This window comes from Sinocyclocheilus rhinocerous, unplaced genomic scaffold (assembly GCF_001515625.1).
Source record: "Sinocyclocheilus rhinocerous isolate Xijiao unplaced genomic scaffold, SAMN03320098_v1.1 scaffold1398, whole genome shotgun sequence".
In the NCBI taxonomy this organism is placed as follows: domain Eukaryota; kingdom Metazoa; phylum Chordata; class Actinopteri; order Cypriniformes; family Cyprinidae; genus Sinocyclocheilus; species Sinocyclocheilus rhinocerous.
This window is the reverse complement of record NW_015632523.1, coordinates 204803-227302: the sequence shown is the minus strand read 5'-3', so window position 1 is coordinate 227302 and position 22500 is coordinate 204803. Positions and strand designations below refer to the sequence as shown.

General features: G+C 36.1%; 1 protein-coding gene across 2 annotated transcripts in view; it reads right to left on the bottom strand.

The window, feature by feature from the left end:
* Positions 1–22500, bottom strand: part of LOC107742622 (transcription factor Maf-like) — an 81967-nt gene that overhangs the window by 29683 nt on the left and 29784 nt on the right. The window contains exon 3 of one of the 2 annotated variants that reach the window (XM_016555669.1): positions 6152–6753. The exons of the other annotated variant lie outside the window; for it this stretch is intronic. The gene's annotated coding sequence lies outside the window, so the exon portion shown is untranslated. Of the gene's footprint in view, positions 1–6151; positions 6754–22500 lie in introns of those variants that run through there. 2 annotated transcript variants of the gene reach the window in all.

Below are 22500 nucleotides of genomic sequence, written 5' to 3'. Positions count from 1 at the left end.
AAGAGAATATCAGATTAATATCACATTTTCTTAAACAATGGGGTTCAATGATAAATACATAGCAATATAAAGAAAAGAAATTCAAGCTTTTCAGACAAAATCTGTTTAAAAATGAGGGAAAAAGAGTTGTTTTTTAGTTGTGTGTGTGTGTGTGTGTGGTTGGAGGTGTGATAGAGGAGCATATTTTTTGGTGCGCAAATTGCACTTTTTATATTTCCATTTAAGACACCCGCCTCATATCCTCTCCAAATCAAACTGCCGATGCAGGCTTTTTAACAACACGTCTCAGCCGCAAGATCACAGTTTGGTCAAATATCATGCAAATATGACGTGCATTGGCCTTTTTACTCTGGAAAAACATATTGCAAAATTAAAGTGTCACAGCAAGTTCGGCAAACTAGAGCAACTTATTTCTCCAAGAAAAACTCGTTTGAGTGAAAGCCGTGAGCTCAGTGTCACAATATTTGCCGTCAGATCTGGCCTGCGTGACCTTTGCTGACCTCTGCCCTCTGATTCGGACATGCCTACCACATGAGAGATGGTGAGTGACAGTGTTGACAGCGTCCACCAACGCAGAAACACATTCAGAGACAAACTCTGGAAACTGGAGAGATTTTCATGAACGAGGACGCAATTACCGATACCTTAGCAATATAGGTGGCAGTAAGTTTGATTTAACCCTGTAAAGCCTGACATATGAAATAACAGTAACCCATTTCAAATCTATTAAAAACATATTTTTCTTTTTAAAATAGAACAGTTTATTGTTTCTTTTAGATTACAAATAATTAAATAAAAAATAAACATAAAAAAAAAAGTTTGCACATTTTTTTTTTTCATTTTATTCATCAGGCTTTTGTGACTCATATAGTATGATATATTGAGATGAGCTCATATTCTAGGAGCAAAGAAAAAAAACCAGCTCAGATTTATTCAGAAGCCCAAAATAAGCAAAAATGTGTAATTTGGTGCAATTGCTGATATTTATATAGTCAAAAAGTAAGATGAAAGTCTGATTTGCAATAGAAATCAATGAGATGTATAGCAGACTTACATATTTTAGATGTGATTAATCGCGATTAATCGTTTGACAGCACTAATAAATATCAATTGTCTCTCTGTATCTCCAATGTTACGTCTTGGTAAGAAGATATAAAAATGCTTAGGTTGATGATCAAAACATACTGTATAATGTAATGCAACACAATGCAAATTATATATATATATATATATATATTTATTTATAAACCGTCAAACACTTGCACTCTCTATTATATTTCTATTCTAATTACTTGTTTTCTTTTTATTTATTATAAAAAATGACCCTCTAACACTAGCGTTCCCTATTCTTTTCCCGTTCTATCTACTATATATATATATAACTCTTGCTCTTTTGTTGATTTTGATTGCTTCTATTGTCTTCATTTGTAAGTCGCTTTGAATAAAAGCATCTGCTAAATGACTAAATGTAAATGTAATGCAATACAATGACGACTGAGAGATGAACAAATCAATATGCCTGTTCCTCATACGCCTGATGATCATATTTGAGACTCACATTTTAACAGTTTTTCTAAAAAATAAAAAAAATCATGTCAAAATCAAAATCGAATAAACCTAAGCTGCTTCAATATCAATATGCAACAATATCCAAGTTATTCTTACATGTAAAAATCAGTAAAGATTTCACAGCAAAAATGTACCTGAAGGTGGACGTTTGAATAATTCTACTAAAAAGCCTTACTAAAAACTTGCTAAAAAAATCTAAACTATCATTCAGACGACAGAAGGCATGTGTGCAACTTGTTTTTCAGTTGATCACGTTGAAGAGGCCTTCAATTAACACATCAAATATTGACACAGCAGACTTTATAGGGTTAAACAAGCAGTGAGAGTAAACTACAAACTATAGCCATTAGATTCAAGCATCTAGTATTCGGCCCACTGGATCTAAAGTATCCATTAAAAGCAGAAGCCAGAGATGAATATAGCATTAGCTTTAAAAAAATAAAAACACATGGATGATGAATATACAGCGCATTTATTCATCCTTGCTTCTTCTCTGATAAGACACACCATTCTCCACGAACACAGATGCATATCGCAATTTATTATTCCAGAAATAACTTCCATTTGTCCGTCCTGAGACATATCCCAAAGCTAATCTCACTCCGTTAGCATTCAAATTACCTATTACGCTAGTTAATACAGCGCTGTGTACGAACATCGCACGAGGTGAGAGGGCACTATCATACATAAAAATGCTCTCTATTCATATCTGTGGCATTTAAATTCCAAAAGCTAAACAAGCGGCGGGAATCATTCTGGAAGGATAATATCGTATGAATATTTGATTGTTTCCTTGAGGGGGTGTTACGTGGCTAAACAGAGGAGCGCTAGTTTGTTGACAGTGCTTAAAAAGGCGTCTCAGGCTGGAATTTTTGCCGCCCTTGTGTGGTTTAAATTACTGATGTTTATCATTTAGCGCTGCGCTAGCATTCACTGATGGCACTGTATACTGATTCCAGAGCCGTCAGTCACCGGCCTGATGCTACGCTTAGTCAATCAACACGCACGCTAGCAGTTTTACAAAGCTAAGCTGCTAGCGGTTTGAACCGGGGAAAAACAACGCCTTTGAATTTAGCTGTAACTGTTTTTACCTCATAATCTTTTTGTATTTTATCCACATCTACATATTTCTGCTTTAAACCGTCATTGAGTAGTTAGCTTCTAGCCTGCCCAATTAGCTTCTAGTAGTTAGCTTCTAGCCTGCCCAATCCTATTAGATACATGCTTTTTCAAGGCCTCAAAATGATCAAAACATTGCTGAAAAAGCAGTTGTACACAATCTACTACATGCCTTCTGTCGTCTGATTGATAGTTTTTTGATAGGCTTGTTTTTAGAAAGTAAAAAAGTACTTGACAATTCTAAAAATATCCAGGTCGCAGTTCACTTGTCTTTTTGATGAGGAATCTTTAATACGTTTGTAAAGTGAGTTTAAGAAGAACTTTAGAATGTTATTAATATTTCAAGGCATATTACTGAACTGAGGCAATTTATTGATTATCCATGCATCATTCTTTAGAAAATCATGTTAAAATGTATCAAATACGATCCATCAGGCTTTTGTTTTTCTCTCAATCATCGTTGTACTGCATTTCATTATATGTTTTGCTACCAACAAAATTTAACTACAGAGTTTTGATCATAAAACTAAGAATTTAAACATTATTTTACTAATGCCTTTTGGGAGATATAAAGTGACAACTGATATTTACATGCATTTTGTCTAAGTAGTTTGATATACTGATTGATGTACAGTAGAATTTCATATTTTTTTGGCCATACAAATAACAACCGCACCAAATAGCATTTTTGCTTTGGCCATAAATCGAATGTGAGCTCTATATTCTCACTGTATCATACAATATCAGCCATAAAAGCAAATATGATACAAAACATAAAACACACATGCATTTTGCATAAAGGTTTAATTATTTTTTTTGTACATTTTTATTATTATTTATCACTAATAATTATTTTTATTTTCTTAGGTTGGTTTAAACAGTTTAAACCAGTTTTTTTCCCTGAAATATTAATAATTTTTTTGAATTCATGTTTTTTTTTTGACTCAGACTGAACAATCATATATTACATTAAATAAAAATAAATAAACAAATACTGTGGTGTATGGTATAGTCATGGTATCAGAGGGTAATACTTAATGTCTTAGAACATGGCACTGAATTATTACTATATTAAAATACTGTAATATTAACATGGTACAGTGCACAGGAAACTACCGAAATACCAGGGTACTTTTTTGTAATTGTGATATTTGTATTCTTCCACAATATATACAGTATGGAGAATGATTTTTTATTTATTTATTTATTATACAGCCCAAGACAATAAACAGTTGTTCTGGAATTTGCGGCCTGTGATTTCATGATCTCGACTCTTGAATAACAACTGTATTTACATGTGACACGCTATGAGATAGCATCATATACAGCACTCACAACAGTCAATGAAATAAAGTAACGAGCCCATGCAAACAAACATTACACACAAAGAGAAGCTACATCGTAACTAACACAGATTAGAGGTCTCTAAACGTGAAATGCGAGCGTTAATCTTCTTTAAGGAGATGGAGTAATCTAAGCATCTCTCTATTCAACTTCTATCTCAAATCAGCAGCGCAAACAGATCCTCCGAAACACCTCGCCTCCCGTAAAATATGAACCGCAGAGCAAAAAAAAAAAAACCCTGCACAAAGGCCGCGGCACTCCTGTGGAAAGAAATATGCAGATGGAAGTTGATGTATGAAATTAACCTTTGCTTTTCTAACTCCTGTCTCTGGCTCTCCTAGCTCTGCCGCACATGTAGCATACAAATGACCGGCCGGCCGCTCCTGCATATTGATTCTCCAGTCTCAGGGAATTCTGCTCGCCTCCTCCTCCTCCTCCTCCTCGTCTGCCTGTGTTTCCCACAAATCTGCGTGGAGGACAGTGGGGAATATGGTTTATGGGAGGAAGGGCTCGTTCCTCTTTTGTGTACACCGTTCTTTAGCATTACAAACTAGCTGCTTCTCACGCCGAGCACGTGTGGAAACGCACCATAGAGGAAACCGTCTGGCGCATTGGGAAACACACCGCAGGGGTTTATAATACCTTCAATGTCTTATATGTAATTAAAAAGGACATGGACAGCTATATAAATAAGTAGAAATTAAATAATGAACAAATAAGGGCAAACGACGGTCAAAATAAGATTTGGCAACTTTGGTTTGCTCAACTTTTGGACTAAATGCCTTGCATTTATAGTGACTCTTACAAAAATAAAGAAGGGTAAATATTGATATACCACTAAATTACCATAGTTTTTGTTCTCACAAATTGCAAAAAGTGGCAGAAAAGTCGTCAGTTAGTTGGCTTTTACGTTTTTTTTTTCTTTTTTATGTTTTATAGCTCATTTGACAGTGAAATTGGTCCAAAATTCAACTTTATAGCAGTAAATGAATCATAAAATGTGACCCTGGAGCACAAAAGCAGTCATAAGTCGCACGGGTATATTTGTAGCAATAGCCACTGTATGGGTCAAAATTATCGATTTTTCTGTTATGTCAAAAATCATTAGGATATTAAGTAAAGATCATGCTCCATGAATATATTTTGTAAATTTCCTACCGTAAATATATCAAAACTTCATTTTTGATTAATAATATGCATTGCTAAGAACTTCATTTGGACAACTTTAAAGGTGATCTTTTTGCCCCCCTCAGATTCCAGGCCAAATATTGTCCTAGCATAACAAACCATACATCAAGGGAAAGCTTATTTATTCAGCTTTCAGATGGTTTATAAATCTCAATTTTGAAAAATTGACCCTTATGACTGGTTTTGTTTTTTTTATTGTTGTAGTATGAAGATTAATTTTAACATGAAAGACTGCTAATTTTCAACACTTAAAAAAAAAAAGATGACTGAAAAGAGGAAAAACCAAAGTGAAGTATGTTCTTACTTCACTCAGTCATTTATTTACTTTATAACAGTAAATAAATATCGGTTCTGCATATCGGTTATCGGGCACATAAACATGCAAATAATTGGTATCAGTTATAAAAAATCAATATCGGTCGATCACTACTTATGACTGGTTTTGTGGTCCAGGGTCACATATATGTTCTGATTGGCTGCTGGTATTTTCATCCCAGGCCCATTGGGAAATCGTGCCTGTGGCGACATTTCTGCAAAATGACATTACTTTGCACGTTTCATGACACTTTTAAAATAAAATGTCCAGTAACTGGCACAAAAAAAGTGTTTAGTTTTATTCAAAACAGATTCATGTGAATCTAGCATGTTTTATTCATGTCATGTACGTATCATGGCAATTCAGCAAGCATCCAGTCAGTCATGCTTAAAAACAACATACCATACTAAACACTACAGTAAATCTAACCAATAACAAAAGCAAACTGTAATAGTTTACAAATTATGCAAGTGTTTTGAGGTCATAACAGTATTGCGTGAAAAATTATTCTTAATGAATAATCTGCCCCTGTAATCATGTAATCAAGTTTTTACTGCTAATTTCAGCTGGAAACTGCAGTGAATTGTATGTATAGGTACGTTTTTGGCCAAAAAAGTAAGTAGAGGCAATAAAAAAAAAGTTTAAATAAACAAAAAGAAGATAAAACCCATAAACGTATAGTGATCCTTACAAAAACTGACCCTAGTAGCCATAGTTTCTTTCCAAATACCATATTTACTACTGTTATCATAACAACAGAAATACAGCAACTTGGGATTGGCCAACAATGTAATCAAAAAGCTTTGTTTGAATGAGATTCCTAATTCATTTATTATGATTTCACAGTAGTAACTCCTGGTGCAAACTATGTAAGGGAAGTACAGAACAAGGACTCTTGGCAGAGTCGGAAATACACTGCAGCTTGCTATTAATTTGAGTCATTAGTCTCATATGTAGGAGCCGTTAGAAGATGTGCTGAAAGACGTCTATAAGAGGCTGTATACAGAGCTCCCTGGAGGCCAGCCGCTCCCCTCTATAATAAAATAAAGACAGAGAGTGACACAAATGTATATGGAGGTGAAGAGGTGGCCAGGCCACTGCTGCCGTAATCACATCATCTGCCGGGACAGACATCCCACCTGGAGGAGGAGCGGAGAGGACACGCACCCGAGAGAGAAAATCGAAGGACACCGCACTGTGCAGCTGAGATTTTCATCCTGATTTAAAGAAAAACCATGAAAATAAGAATTAAATATTAGGGGTGGGGACCATTAAACATGAAATCAAAATTGACCCTTGACGATTCATTTGTGCATGTTAATCTTAAAAAAAAAATACTTACAATCACAATCATCCATCCAATGTAATCACTTTATCTTCCTCTAAACAGCTTTTCTTTTCTGATGATGTAATCAAATACGTGTGGGCGGGGCAAAATAATCCAAACAAATTCAATATAATTACATGCCATGCCTATTATTTCCCAAATATTATTTTGTTTGAATAAAAAACATAGCATTTTTTAATTATAAATAAATAAATACTGTACTGTAAATACTGTATATACATACATATATATATATATATATATATATATTATTCATGACTTTTATTTTGAAGAGTTGCTGTCACACTTCATAGTTTCCTACTAGCCAGCTAGTTCAGTCTTCATGTTAAAGTCCCCCTGTTGTCAAAATTTGTATCCTTTAAAACTCATCTTTGATCATCAAAATTACATATTTAAATGTTTTTTCTTGTGAAAATTTTTTTATCATGCCGTAAAATAGCTTGAATGTAACTCTACACCCTTGCCTCATTTACTATGTGCGGATCTATGAATACGCAAATTAGCCCCGCCTCCACTCAGTCACACACCAGCCAGCGCCTCCTGATCCACTAACTAAACTGTAGTAATGGCAAGAGGAAATGTTGGTTTAATTAAGCCATATGTGTTTGAACCAGAAATAAGCTGGTATGCTCAACGTAAGCAAGGAGACTGATGGCTAGCTTCGTGAGGTAACATTATCTGTTTGTGCTGGTTCTACACGGATAATGACTGATAAAACTGTTTTTACTAGCGGACAACTACAGTGGATACTGTAACATTAGTTAAAGTTACTTACTTGACGATGTTGTGTCCTCAAAATGCCTTGAAGACTCAAAGGTTCTAAATACAAATAAATAAGCGCGGTTCTAAATACAAATAAATAAGCATGGTTCTAAATACAAATAAATAAGCGCGATTCTAAATACAAATAAATAAGCGCGGTTCTAAATACAAATAAATAAGCGCGGTTCTAAATACAAATAAGTAAGCGCGGTTCTAAATACAAATAAATAAGCACGGTTCTAAGTACAAATAAATAAGCGCTAACAGCACATGACATCGTGAAAATAGGGGGAAATATTAACAGTTAGCGAAACATCTACAGAAAAAATATAACTGTTACCGGATTAACCTGGCTGCCTTCTCACTAGACCCTCTGCTTTGCAGCACAGTTAATGATATGCTAAGGATAGGATCCCTTGACGTGATTGGTTATTGAATTTTGTGACGTAGCAAAAAAAAAAGTCTGTTTCAAACCGCATTTCTGTGACTGCCTTTGGGAAACTACAGTTTAAAGGAGAAAATACTCAGCAATGGTGTTGATAAATGGATTGACACATGGTTTGTCTAAAAGCATATTAAAAACACCACATAGACAAATAAACAACATCATAAACTTGATTTTCACCACAGGGGGACTTTAAGTCACAAGTTGTGACATGTTTTTATGATGTCAGCTCACACTATGCTTTGTATTTTGTCGAGTTTGTTTTTTGTCTTTTTGCGAGGTCTTAATTTGCGAGCTTTTTACTTTAGCTATGAATCTGAATGCTAGGGTTTACGTTTCATCTTGCCTCACTTTGCTATTTTTTTTTCAAAATATGTAACAAACAAATTCATTTAAGGCGAGACACTGCAGGTGAATAGGGTAAAAAAATTAACTACTAATTATCACCTTACTTACCCAGTTGATTGATTACATTGATAATTGCAAAAAAAAAATGTGTATTACAAGTTTTCTAAAATGTTATGTTTAAATATGCAAATGAGGCATTATTTAATTAAATATGCGCTAATTTGCATACATTTCCAGTACAAAAATCTGAACACTGGATGAAGTCAGTTTCAAAATTCTTGTTTATTTTTTTTGACATATTAGAGGCAAATGTTTTTACAGAGGGAATTTTGGGTATCTCTTTTTGTCACTCCATAATTCAGAAAATACTTTGAACAGCCAGAAAACAATATATTTTCACAATTTTTTGGGGAAATAAAATCTTGTATATAATCAAGCAAATTATATATGAACAAATCCCTAAAAACCTTCAGAATATAGACAGGAATAAAAATGTAAGGTTTGGTGTGTTTAAGTGCTACTGAAGTGGAGATTTATGGCTCACTGTAGGAGAAAAAACTCATTTTGAGAAAACGGCCTTTAAAGATATGTATTGTAATTGAAATCTATTGACACAAATAGATAAAGTGCTATAAAAGAAACACTTAACAGTGTCTTTTGGATGTTTTCTTTCCACTAGTCTGAAAAAACACTTTATGAAAAGCCAAAAAGCCCAAAATCTCAAAATTGACAGGTGCCTGAAAAAACAGTGCTTTTTGCCTGCAGTGTCTCCCCTTAATTATTATACAAAGAAATTATTTTTTTTAAGGCTGAATTTGCAGTATTCTAGTTGCGGTTTGCATCGATTAAAAGGGCTGTTAGCATTTTTAGCATTTTGCTAAGTGAACTGACAGACCAATAAGCGACTACCACCAGATTACAGTACGTCACTTCTCAGACATTCCACGATTCATCAAATGATGATTGAACATGGTAATAACAAACGCTGATCAACGTCGAGGAGGTAACAGAACCGACAAAACCCGATAAACATGTCTGTTTGCGTTAGTTGTCCGAACTAGCGTTTAGCCTTTAACCGCATACCGGGCCTTCAAAACGCTGTTCTCTGAAGACATGTTAGCAAACTCAAGCATACAAAATGACTGACAGGCAGAGACAGTTTCTGGCTAAGTTTCTGATTGGCTGAACAGTGACTCGTTTTTCACTGTTTACAGAGGCTATGGCTGTGATTTCTCAGGACACCTATATCATTTATATACGTCAGGAAGTAAGGACAGTTTATGTGTTCAATTCCAAACAAAAACCTTCCAGCACAATTTTATTGTTCATAATTCATGATTAGCTGTCCCGAACATAAAGCGTCTCGAGAATCTTTCATTTTCCACACACACTGGGGCGTTCTGGCAGAAATATCCAAACAGTAAAGTCACTGACAGGCCCGCACCCCTCTTCATGACACAGTCATGCCCCATGTCCACATCCAGACAGGTTTGGACTCATTTTCCCAGAATTCCCACTGAGCTGCTCTGCATTGCAGAACATGAGCGACGGGGGGTCCTTCTGTAGTCCCTATTTATAGCAGGACGCTGCAACTTTCACTCTTCTTCGCCGGCACAGTTAATGCGCCTGCCAAACTCGCTTTCTATACGCCACCTGACTGAGCAAATGCACGATGTGAACAAATAACCAATTAAATCAAACATTTTCGACAAGATCTTCCGGACAGATGGACACCAGGTCCAACGTGCGGCAGGTTTGGCCTGAGACATCAGCAGACACTCAACCCTACCCTCAGGCATTACGTGCCTATTTACAGTAGAGTCTATTGATAGCAGCAAACTTCATAGTTTATTTCAATTAGGAGATAGGAAATAGGAAATCACATTTAAATCAATCACACCTCTCCCCGGGCCGAAATCGATGCCGCCTTTCCAGGGGTTTCTACGCAGAAGCGCCACATTCCGATATCCTCTCGTCCACTTCATTGCCAGCTGCGTGTGAGTGTGTGTGTGTGTCCGTGAGTGTAGTGTGTGTATGTGAAAGGCTCTCGATCAATGCTTCCCACAAAGGCATTACTTGGGAGGGCGGACGTATACAGAGGCTTTTTAATGGAACACAACCTACATTAGTCGGGTAAAGGAGAGATCGGCTTACGGGGCTAAGAAAGACGAATATTTCTGCAGTCGCAGCGAGAGAATGTCGGATACGGAGGGCTGGTTGTAATGAAATTACTATTCATAGTCTTTTCTTCAAATGGCGGGATGCTTAGTGATCAGATATATAGAGTCAATCGCCACAGGCGGATCTAAATGTGTCCCGCGAAGACGACAAAATTCGGTTTACAGCACACGCGCTCTCCGCGGGCCTCATTAATGAAACATGAGCAGAATGAATGTCTGTGCAAACTGTTCGGAAAAATATTGCAGCATTTTACACACGAATAATTGCTGATTGTAATCATCTATTTACGATTAATTAGAAATTGTATGAATAATAGAATAAGGAAAAGTCATGTGAATTTCATTTTTGAGTCAACTACTACTTTAAAACATTCATGTATCTATGTATCGGAGCAAAACGTACCTAAACAAACAATAGATCTTCATCATTTGAAAAAGGATATTATTGGTCTTTTTTTTTTACGCTGTCCCCATTTATCCCCAAAAGACTATTAGACGAGCCATGATTTTAACTCCCCCCCCTCCCCCCCCCAGCTTATGTTAAGTTTCTTGCGCCAAAAACAATCACAATTTAGCTTTACATGACCACTTTCTAGCCTTATGGCCTGTTTATTAAAAGCAGTATTTTAGCATCCTAAATCACTAAAACACAATAAAATTCAGTTTATTGTAATCAAAACAGAATTACGAATAAATCAATACAATTCTGCTTTTTTGTTTAAAGCACTCTGCAGTTTTGTCGTCTGCTGCTTTATATGCTTGAACTCTTCAACGTCAGGTGGATGATTGGCCATTGATCATTCGTTAGCTTAAAAATGTTTGAAAGTGATTTCAGAGGTATCGTATCTCTATGTCGTTATTGTTACAGTTGTGATGTGAAATTTCCTATTCTTATAGAATGGTAAAATCCAAGATGGCTGACAAAGCACGAATTTCTTCAAATTACATTCCATTCATAACTAAAAAGTACTAGTACTGAATAGTAATTTTTACACTTACTAGGGTGTTACAACACTAAAGGTCATTGCACACTGAGCCTGAAATTTTCGTCCTAAATTTTCGCACGTTGAAAAATAAATACAACCTAATGTTGTATCGATCACATTTACACACTGCCTCCGAAACTTTTGTCCGTCATAAAAAAATGCGGATCGGGTTCGATTTTCTGCATTTTTCGGATCCGTAGCAAGCATTTTGAGAGGTGTTTGACAATTCTGAGCCACCGTACAAGTGAACGCCAAAATCCAGAATGGCGATTGTCATCTTCATCCACTTCGTCTCGCAGCACAAAGCACTGTAAAGATCCTTGCACACTGAGTTCACAGAAATTGGTGGTCTTCTTTTTAATATGTGGCTCTAGTATCGCTAGCAAAGCATCAAACTTATTAAGGAGCTTATTAAGCTCCTTAATAAGGAGGGGAAACTCTCCATCCTCTCTATATCTCAGGATTGGATGGACCCAATATTTCCTTTCTTTTTCTCTTTTTAAGAAGCGAGAGGACAACAAAATCATCCTCACTGCTTGAAGACTCCATTTTTTTTGGTGAATTTTTTTCGCACGGATAAAGTAATACGCATCGGTTTCTGTGTGTGACGAATTTATAGGATGATGAACACGAAAAAACGCATATGAAAATTTCGGACTTTAGTCCAAACAATACTTTTTACGTGTCCACTAGGGAATTTGTACAGAGCATGTGACGTAAATTTGGTAATCAGCATAATATGCACAAAGCCCAATTCTTCTGAAGCCCAAAGTATACTTCAGCCGTGACAGTCCACACGTAATTTCCATCATCAGGAGAGTCCGCAGGTGTCCATGTGTAGCCCAATTTTCATGTCCGCACGCATGGTGCGTGTACAACAATGCACACGCAAGGTGAATACTGTTCAGACAAAAGAGTTCACTAGGTGGTGCTGTGCACCTATCAAACTCATCCATCTGTGGTTGAGTACACTTTAAAATCTGGCTGGACACGGCTGTGTGCAAGATGGAGAAGAATACGTAAAATGAAGTATACATGGGCCTTTTGAATGTTTTTGCACTAATGAGTTTGTCCACAAGGTGGCAACATTGCAACAGTAGTTTAAAAGAGAGCAAATACATTTTCATCGCTCATAATGTCTATAGAGTATTAGCACAAACACTGGACAAAGATTAAACTTTCTAGTGTGCATATTAGGGCTGTCACAATACATTGATGCATCACGATTCATGGATCGCTTCCGAATGCATCGCGATTCTCTCTGGGATCGATTCTGAGCTTAGTTTTTAACAGCAGATGGTGCTCTAATCTAATGGTGCTCACGAAGAAGAGCGCTTGTGATACGAAATATACCCTTGTAATTCGCTTCAAACTTTTTGAACTTTATGAATGATTATTTTAGGTTCAAGTATGTGTAAAGGCCCTTTTACACGGGACGCGCACAAGCAGTGGAATCGCCGCGCGGCTGCCGCTTTCTCTTGTAGTGGAAGCGTTTTGTGCAGTTGAGGCGGTGGTCGCGTTGCGGTCTCGGAGCGGACGTTGCCATAGTTACAATTGTCAACATCACCTTTGTATTTACTAAAAACTAAATAAAACATAACGGAAATTTGTGTTTGTGTCATTTTGCCATTAATTGTTGTCATTATTTACCTTTTTTTTTTCGTTTTTGTTGATTTGCCTAAAGAGCATACCTGTGAGGTTACGATTGAATGAAATATAATTTTATTTATGTCTCTGTATGTGATTTTAGATGGGTCATACAGTTCTGGGAAATCTATTATACTTAAAACAATCTTCTCCTCTATTTTTCCAATAGGCAGTTCAGTTAAATGTTCACTGATTGGTTGAAACCAACGCGGCTGCCGCTGCCGCTCACAAAAAGATAAAATGTTTTTATCTTTGGCGGCACCTGCCGCGAAGCGCCGTGCCCGTGGAAGCGGCAGGATTTTGGGTGCACGAGCACCGCTTGCGCTCCGCCTCCGCGCCGCCAGCGAAACCGCCCGTGTTTTGCCGCTTTGCGCATGTCTCCCATTGAGAATTAACTAGACACTCGCGACTGCCGCGTACCGTGTGAAAGGGCCTTAAGGAATTGGAAGCAAGCAGAGTACAGCTATTTCGAAAGCAAGCAGTGCCATCCGTTTTTAAATCAATTTGAGACAGAATCGTGATGTATTCAGAAAATCTCAGATGCAGAATCATTTCTCGATTCGAGCTGCATCAGTTTATTTCCCCAGCCCTAGCACATATGTCGCCGTCTGTGTATACTTTCAAAGGCTATGTGTTAAAACGTAATACTTTGGGCTTTAGCTTAGCAACATGCTAATGACAAACACCATTGTTTGATTCTCCTGTACGGAGCGTGAATTTGTATATTGAGCAGTTTATGATGGTTAAGATACAGCCTTTTGCAAAGATGAGCCAGCAAATCAACTGCCATTAAGATGAGTGGGAATGCTAACAGATAGCTTTCTCCCAGTGTTACAGACCACCTTGAGCAAAGCATCTAGTAGATTTGGGAACAGCTATTGTGTGTGTCTAAACATTGGGATTAAATGTAGCATTGCGATATTGTATTCCTGCAGAGCGAAACACCGATACTCGGCTTACGCTTTAAAGCAGTCCCTGTTCGATACGGGAACAGAGCACAGAGGAAACGCGCTACAGGGAAGCGCTCATCTGAGGAACACCTGCATGAGAATGATGATTGATGTCTCATAACATCCTGAGAAAAGAAAGTGTATGGATTAAAACGTCGATCGGGCTCATCGAGCACCATGGCCGCACCGATCGGCCTGATCTAAGGTGTAGATGTTTCTCAATCACGTGTCCTACACTAAATCTCAACAGCAGATTCAGGTCAGTTCAGGTGGAGGACGTGCACAAACACAAGCAGTCCTCAGCCACGAATACATAAGTGTGTGAACACACGGTCAGGAGTGTGTTCCTCCAGAGACCTGCAGTGTGTTATCTTAACAAAGGGACTCGGCTCTCTATAAATTACCCTCCCTCCGCTTGCGCTAATTAGAGACGAGCGACATGAACCGGAGCTAAAGCCGGGGTGTTGGTAATTACACACACACACACACACTATCCACTCAGTGTTTGTTAGCCTCTAGAAATATGTACATTATGCAGACTCCAGATACACTCTGAAGAATATTTTACTGCTCAATGGTAGCTTTTTCAAAGCTCTGGAGATGTGATTGTTTCATCTACATTTAAAGAGATAGTTCACCCAAGAATGAAAATTAGAATGAAAAAGACGAAACGCAACACAACTGTGACTATATAAACATGCAATATCATTGACGAAAATAGTCGAGACTAAAATGTATTTAAAAACTCTATATCTAAAACTTCCCCATCAGTTTTTTTGCCTTATCTTTACAACCTGGCAACCATTCCTACATGCTTTCTCTACACCACATAAAAATGCTGATGAACTGAAAACAATGACAAACATGTAAGTTGGCGTTAAGATGCGAAAGTCTGTGTTCCGTCACAGGGACATTTGCTCTGTTTGCCGCGACTAAATCTGCCATCAAACCTTCTCACTGACAAACTGTAATAAATCCAAACATGCATCTCTGCAATACTGTTAGCGATTGAGGTTGACGAATAAATGCACTTACGCACCTCTGTGCCGCAATAGAAAGTATTTTTGGTTGTTGTTGTTTTAATAGAAAAACATTAATATAATTGGGAATTATTGGAATTAATATTAGGAATTTCACAGGTTTAGCTTTTGAGAGAAGCTTTTGAGTTTTACCAGTTTTCACTATGTGTTTATTTTTATGATAATAAATCAGGAAACTAGATGACGTAAAATAAACTGTGTGTGTGATTATTGCTCATAATAATTAAATAAAGTAATAATTCTGATGTAAATTTCACAAATGACAACAATCATGATCAGTCATCGCGATTGTAATTTTGAGCAAAATAATTGTGATTATCAGTTTAACCATTATGCAGTATGACTAAAATTTGTTGTCCACTGGTGGTGGATGAGGAGATACCCCCTGACAATGTAAAGCGCTTTGAGTGCCTAGAAAAGTGCTATATAAATGTAATGAATTATTATTATTAATATTATTTTAAGTTTTAATTGGCTAAAACTAGACAAAAATTCTTAGACTTTTTTTTCAACTAAAACGTGACTTAAAAAAAAAGGACTGGTTAACTAAATATGATAAAAACTAAAAAGGACAGTTGACAGGACTAAGAATGAATGAATAAAGAAATAAAAATGTAAAGAAATAAAAATTTAAACAAATACATTAAAATAAATAAAATAAAATAAAAACAGCTGATAAAATGAATACTACCCTCATGTCTTTCCAAATCGGTGTGATTTTATTTTGAAGAACAGTGGGGTCTAAACAACACTAGACCCCACTGATTGTCACTGTATGGACAATTAATGAGACATAATTTTTTTTGGCTGAACTATCACATGAAACATTCGCAACTTCTATAATGTGACATTTCCAAGCAATTCCTTGGTAGAATTAAAAAAACAATTAATTGGCAAATCTGAGACACTGTCTTGATCTCTTTAGAAATGATCAAGGAGACACACAAGGTCTTTTTCTCTGGACAAAAAAACCCCTAAGCTGAACACTTCATCAAAGTCTCCATTTGTTCTCAGTTTAATCTCATTAGTGTCTAGGAGAAACATTTGAGATTTCCTCTGTGATCTTCTTTCCAGTGGGTTAAATTTCCCTCACTCAAACACACACACATCATCTAATAGCGCCGGTGTGTTTGTCTTGTGGTGGCGGTGTTCAATCTTCTTAAGAAATAAATGCGTAAGGGAAAACAAACCGCCACTATCTGCGAGCTCAAGATATGACTGTGCTCCGGTCTAATACTCTTATGTAAACCCCACACAAACCCCTCAGCGCTCAAGGCCTCCTGCAGATATTAGACAATCTGCTGGACTGCATCGGCCGCAGGAGTTTGACTGACTCCACCATCACACCATCTTTGTGTTCGGCACACTCCAAAACATATCCCGAGACCCTCAGTGTCCCGTCTGCTGTTTAAACTAAAGCCAGAACTTCAGAAAAGCAAAGAGATTAAAAAAAAAAACCAAGTGAGAAAAGAACAAAAAATGTCTTTGGATAAAAACAACAGGATGTCAATTTCACACTAAGCACCCAAAACAAAAGTATAAAAATATCAGTGGTGTGGAGGCGATTTTTACAAATAAATGTAAGTTACAAAAATACATTTTAAATATGGAAATGGAATAAAAATACATTCAGAAGTGTCTTTATTTATTGGTAATATATGTATATATACTTGCATAGATAACATAGATTGTAGTTAGTAACGTAATCCATTACATTACACATATTAGGTAATATAATCAGATTACTTTTGGATTACTTTAGATTACTTTTGACCTAACTTGTTTATCACAGTGATCTATCTATCTATCTATCTATCTATCTCTATCTATCTATCGTTCTATCTATCTATCTATCGTTCTATCTATCTATCGTTCTATCTATCTATCTATCTATCTATCGTTCTATCTATCTATCTATCTATCTATCTATCGTTCTATCTATCTATCTATCTTAGTATAAAACAATTGCACATCATTGCCTGATGAACACCAGCCATATAGAATTATTAATTAGATATTTAATATTCAGATCTTTTAATTGCTGCCTGATTAGCGCTCTTGAGTGATATTAAGTCACTTGTCCAGCATCATTACCTCTCAAAGTCCATGAACACGCAGCGGGGTTCCTTCATTCCCACAGGTTTAATTATGAAAGACGGATTATAGAAATATGATAAAGAACGCTAAAGAAGCGCAGATGTTTTGGCCATATTGATGGAGTCCACAGATGTTTACAGCAGCTGTGTTAACAGTGATCTTCTGACTAACATCAACATCAGGCAGTTACCACACTGTTTAGTTTTCCCTTTTTTAAAGGTCCATCATCCATTATGTCAGAATCAACACAAAACGCATACACATGTGCATAAATACTCATATTTACCAACAAACATTTGTGTTACTCAAAGTAATTTTATAACACAGTAACAGTATTTAACACAATACACTGTAAAATAAATAAATAAATAAAAATCGGAAGTAGTAAGTAGTAAAGATTACTGGAGTACATTTTACTAGAAAAAAACACCATATCTTTTTTTTCTTCTTCAAAACATTTAAAGCAATGTGTTACTTTTTTTTTGTAATTATGAAATTTACTAGCAATTTCTTTTCCCCCCACACTATGATGTAGTATATAATCATTTTACTTATTAGTTTATTTATGATATATATTATATACAGTATAATATTATGTATAATAAATCTTTATTTCATAATGTTTATCATTCAAAAACGTTTATAGTAACGCAAAAGTGAGATGAAAGAACTGCATTAAAGAACTTAAAAATTAAACTGTCAATTAAAAAAAATAAATATAAAAATACACTTTTTTTTTGTGCTGTCAAACGATTAATCGCGATTAATCGCATCCAAAATAAAAGTTTTTGTTTTCATAATATATGTATGTGTGCTGTGCATATTTATTATGCATATATAAATACTCACACATTCATTTATATATTTCAGAAAAATATGTTTATATATGTTTATATATTAAATATATTTATTTATAAAATAAATTATATGGATATAAATATAGACGTAAATATTTTCAAAATATATACTGTATGTGTGTGTATTTATATATGCATAATAAATATACACAGAACACACACATAAATTATGCAAACATAAACTTATTTTGTTTAATATGTGATTAATCGCGATTAATCGTTTGACAGCAATACTATATTTAATTTTATGTTTCACACCTGAACAACTGAAAGGCAGCAGCAGTGATATTCAATATTAATTACCTGTAATTCATAAAACTATTTTTTTTTCAGTGTTATTTTAATTTACTCGAAATTCAATGATAAAAGGCTTATATATTGAATTACCATATGATAGTGCTAGTTTGGTTTTATTAACAATTATCATGAATTATCATGAAATTATTATTTTGTCTTTTTCAAATCTCCCAGATTGTCACACGGTATAAAGCATCATATATCACACTGCAATAGCTATTGTGACCAATACTGGACACCTCATGCCCTGCAAACGAGCACAGTCGACCCACAGTGCAAACAAACAGGCTAAAGTGTCTAAATGCTAAATGACCCGTGGACGCGGGTACGAGCTGCCATGTGAACGCCGAGTGACCCTAGCGCTGCTTAAGACAAACATCAGACAGTCAGAGAGCTGCTGTGCTAACTAGAGAATACAGTCACGGCTAAAGGCCCATGTTAGACACAGAGTACCTGCAAGCCCTTCAGCTGACACACACACACACACAGGAAGAGACGAGACAGCGAGGAAGCGCGGGATACGGGATGGAGAAGTGTAGAGTCACTCTCTTTGGCGCGGCATGAATATTTAATGCTGTGGGAGTGAGAGAGACGTCTGTGTGATGAGGAAGGTCAGTTGGCGAGCAGCGGGCGGAAGTGGCTCTGGCCACACGGGTGAGCAGATGACAGGGTGTTATTCATGAGAGGGCTGTCTCTTACGGTCCGGGGAGACGCGCGGCTCTGCGCTGATGGGGTTACGCAGGCAGCACAGCAGGCGTGCGCTTGATCTGTGCGTCTACATACCTGCCGTGCGTGAATTTACATGAATGCGTCTCCTTCATATCTGGACAGAAATGAGATTGTGTCGAGATCAAATGGAGGCTTTTGCTAATTGGTGGAGATTCCTAGAACATAGATGTTTCATAATTGAGATATGCATTGAGCTATGAAAGAAAAAAGCTTTTTTTTCCCCCTTTCGGGGCTAAAATAACCGAAAACTCACAGATGAGATATCTTTATGCAATAGAAAAAAAATATAACGTATACAATTACAAATGAGATATTTTAATTGTTTTCCTTTGTGAGAATGAAGCACACTTTATAACATGCTTTACAAATATACTTAAGTGCAACTGGATGTAATGTTTGCTCACTTTAAATTGGGTAGCACTTTATTTTAAGGTGTCCTTGTTTCATGAACTTGCTATTATAATAACAACAATAAATTATGCATAATTACATGAAAGTAACCCGAAACCAAACCCAACTGTAATCCTAACCCTAACCATATAGTAAGTAGGCTACATGGAGTTAATTAATATTACTTAGTACTTAAATGTATAATTACACTGTAACAAGGACACCTTAAAATAAAGTGTAACCCTAAATTGCAAATTAATTGCTATTAAATGAAAATGTATTATAGTTTACATTTATATTAAATGCAATTAGCTGGACTTTAAAGTGCTTTTTTCCACCCACTTAGGTATTAAGTACTTAAGACGGTTACACTTAATTTTGTTACAGTGTAATTATACATTTAAGTACGGAGTAATATTAATTAACTACATGTAGCCTATTACTATATGGTTAGGGTTACAGTAGGGTTTGCTTTCGGGTTACTTGCATGTAATTATGCATAATTTATTGTTATTATAAGAGCAAGTACATGTAACGTGTAACAAGGACACCTTAAAATAAAGTGTTACCAAGATGACTTAAGTATGTAATTTCATAATTAGGCTACTTCTCTTGTCTTTGAAATATGGTACTGCTGAATGTACTGGCAAGCATTTATGATAAACTAAACTAGACTTTAATTTCTATTGAAACTTACATTTATAATCAGCTGCTTTAGTATGTTAGTCAACATGACAAAAGTTTACCTCTTTAAGTGAACTTTTTAAATGTAGACTAAAGTGTGTTAAGAAACAGTCATGCAAGTGTCTCTCTTTAAGTGCACTGAAGTGGCCTTTTATTTATCATTATCTGCAAATACAGATTTATTTAAAAAAATGTACTTTTAAGATTCAAAGTGCACTACATTCAATACAATTAAGCACACTTTTTTTTCACAAGGGTCAACGATTTAATTATTCTCAAAATGGTCACAAATTAGTCTCGACGTATCAAGAGGAGATCATGTGAGTGAATGAAAATATATCTAAACTTCTGCTTAGGTCTCCTGCTTTTTAGATGGGGGGAAAAAGAAGAAGAAAAGAGAAATCTCACATGTACTATCCTATACATGAAGATATCAAAGTCTATTTTTATTTGTCCTAAACAATGACACGAAAACCCAGAACTCCTAAGTCTTCTAAGCTATAAAAGAGCAACCTACGAGCAATAACATTTTCTTAGGAGCACACAAAATATGTTAATACTATTAAAGGAATTTCAGAAAACACACTGATAAATATAAACTAAAATTACGATTTATTCCCAGTGTCTGTGTGTGTGTGTGTGTGTGTGTGTAACCCCGGTGTTTCATGAGCTTATTTTAAACACAGCCGCTGAAGAGCGGACAGCTTCATAACTATAACTCTCTCAGCGCAGATTACTCTGTCACCAGCTGGAAGTACACATCCTCTTCTAGCACTACATTTAATGCTCTGAAACCTAGTGAGCTGCCTAGATATCCCGCATTTAAAGGCACACAAAAGGTAGGCTACAACATTCAAAGTTACCTTGCCAAGCTGTACGACAGAACCATATGAACCCCTCATGGAAATAACAGGTAGCTTAGCAACATGCTAACACAAAAATCTACTGGAATCCATAGTGAATATTTATGGTGTTCCAGTTAGCAAAAAGTCTGGTTTTTAAACATACGCAAAGTGTTTGTGTCAAAGTACACTTTTAGTAGCTTTTGTTAGCAGAGCTGGACAAACACAGAAAGTTCTTTCACACCCTTCAAATGCTTTCTTCCTGTTGTTTGTTTGACAACTACTTCAATTTGCCCAGCCACCTTCATCACGCCATTCATCCTGCGCCGAACCGCCTCAAAAGTGACGATGAAATTTCAGAAAGGAAAATGCCGTTGCATGGATGTGATTTATTACAAAGAGGTGTCCGTGTTTGATTAAAAGTGATATTCGCCATCTGTTGAGGGAGAGCGCTTGCTTTATCCCGAAACAATTACAGTAAAAGCTCTAAAGGAAAGTCAATTTCCCATGTTTCCAGGGATCAAACTGCCTCACCGCTGTTTCAGAGTCCCTCAGCACTTTCTGCTTCCACTCACTTACACACACACACACACACACACACACACTCACGCACACACGGACGCACGCACGCTCACACACACACACACACACGCACACACGGACGCACACACACGCACACACGCACACACACACTCACACCTATAGATCACATACGACACTTACTTATGCTGAGTATAGTGAAGAATGCGGACGACAGTACAGTGTTATTCCAGAACAAGGTCAATGAGTCCTTGTCTTTGGTTGTGTTTAATCTGAAATGAATATTCATGTGTGTGATAATCAATCACCAGTGTGAGAGGTTAACACCCCTTTCAAAACTGTACTGAGGTGGTGCCATGGTTTCAGATGGTAATGCCATTGTACTTTAATATACCATGGCAGTATAGGATTAGTATATTCTATGCTAATAAGCTATAGTTTTTCCCATGATAAAATGGAATTGTCATGGTAAATGTTGAATAAACATATTTACTAGTGCTGTCAAACGATTAATTGTGATTAATCCCATCCAAAATAAAAGTTTTATTATGTTTACATAATATGTTTGTACTTTGTATATTTATTATGTATATTTAAATACACACACATACGGTATACATTTTGAAAATATTTATATGTATTTACAATTTACAATTGCGATTAATCGTTTGACAGCACTAATATTTACAGCTAATGTTCCAGAACGTTCTGGCAATGTTCTTTCAAAGTTATGTTCATTCAAAGTTTTCTGGAAACGTTAGTACAAAAACATTTTTCCTGAAACGTTTTAGTTGGATATTTGTATAGCGTTTTACTACTTTT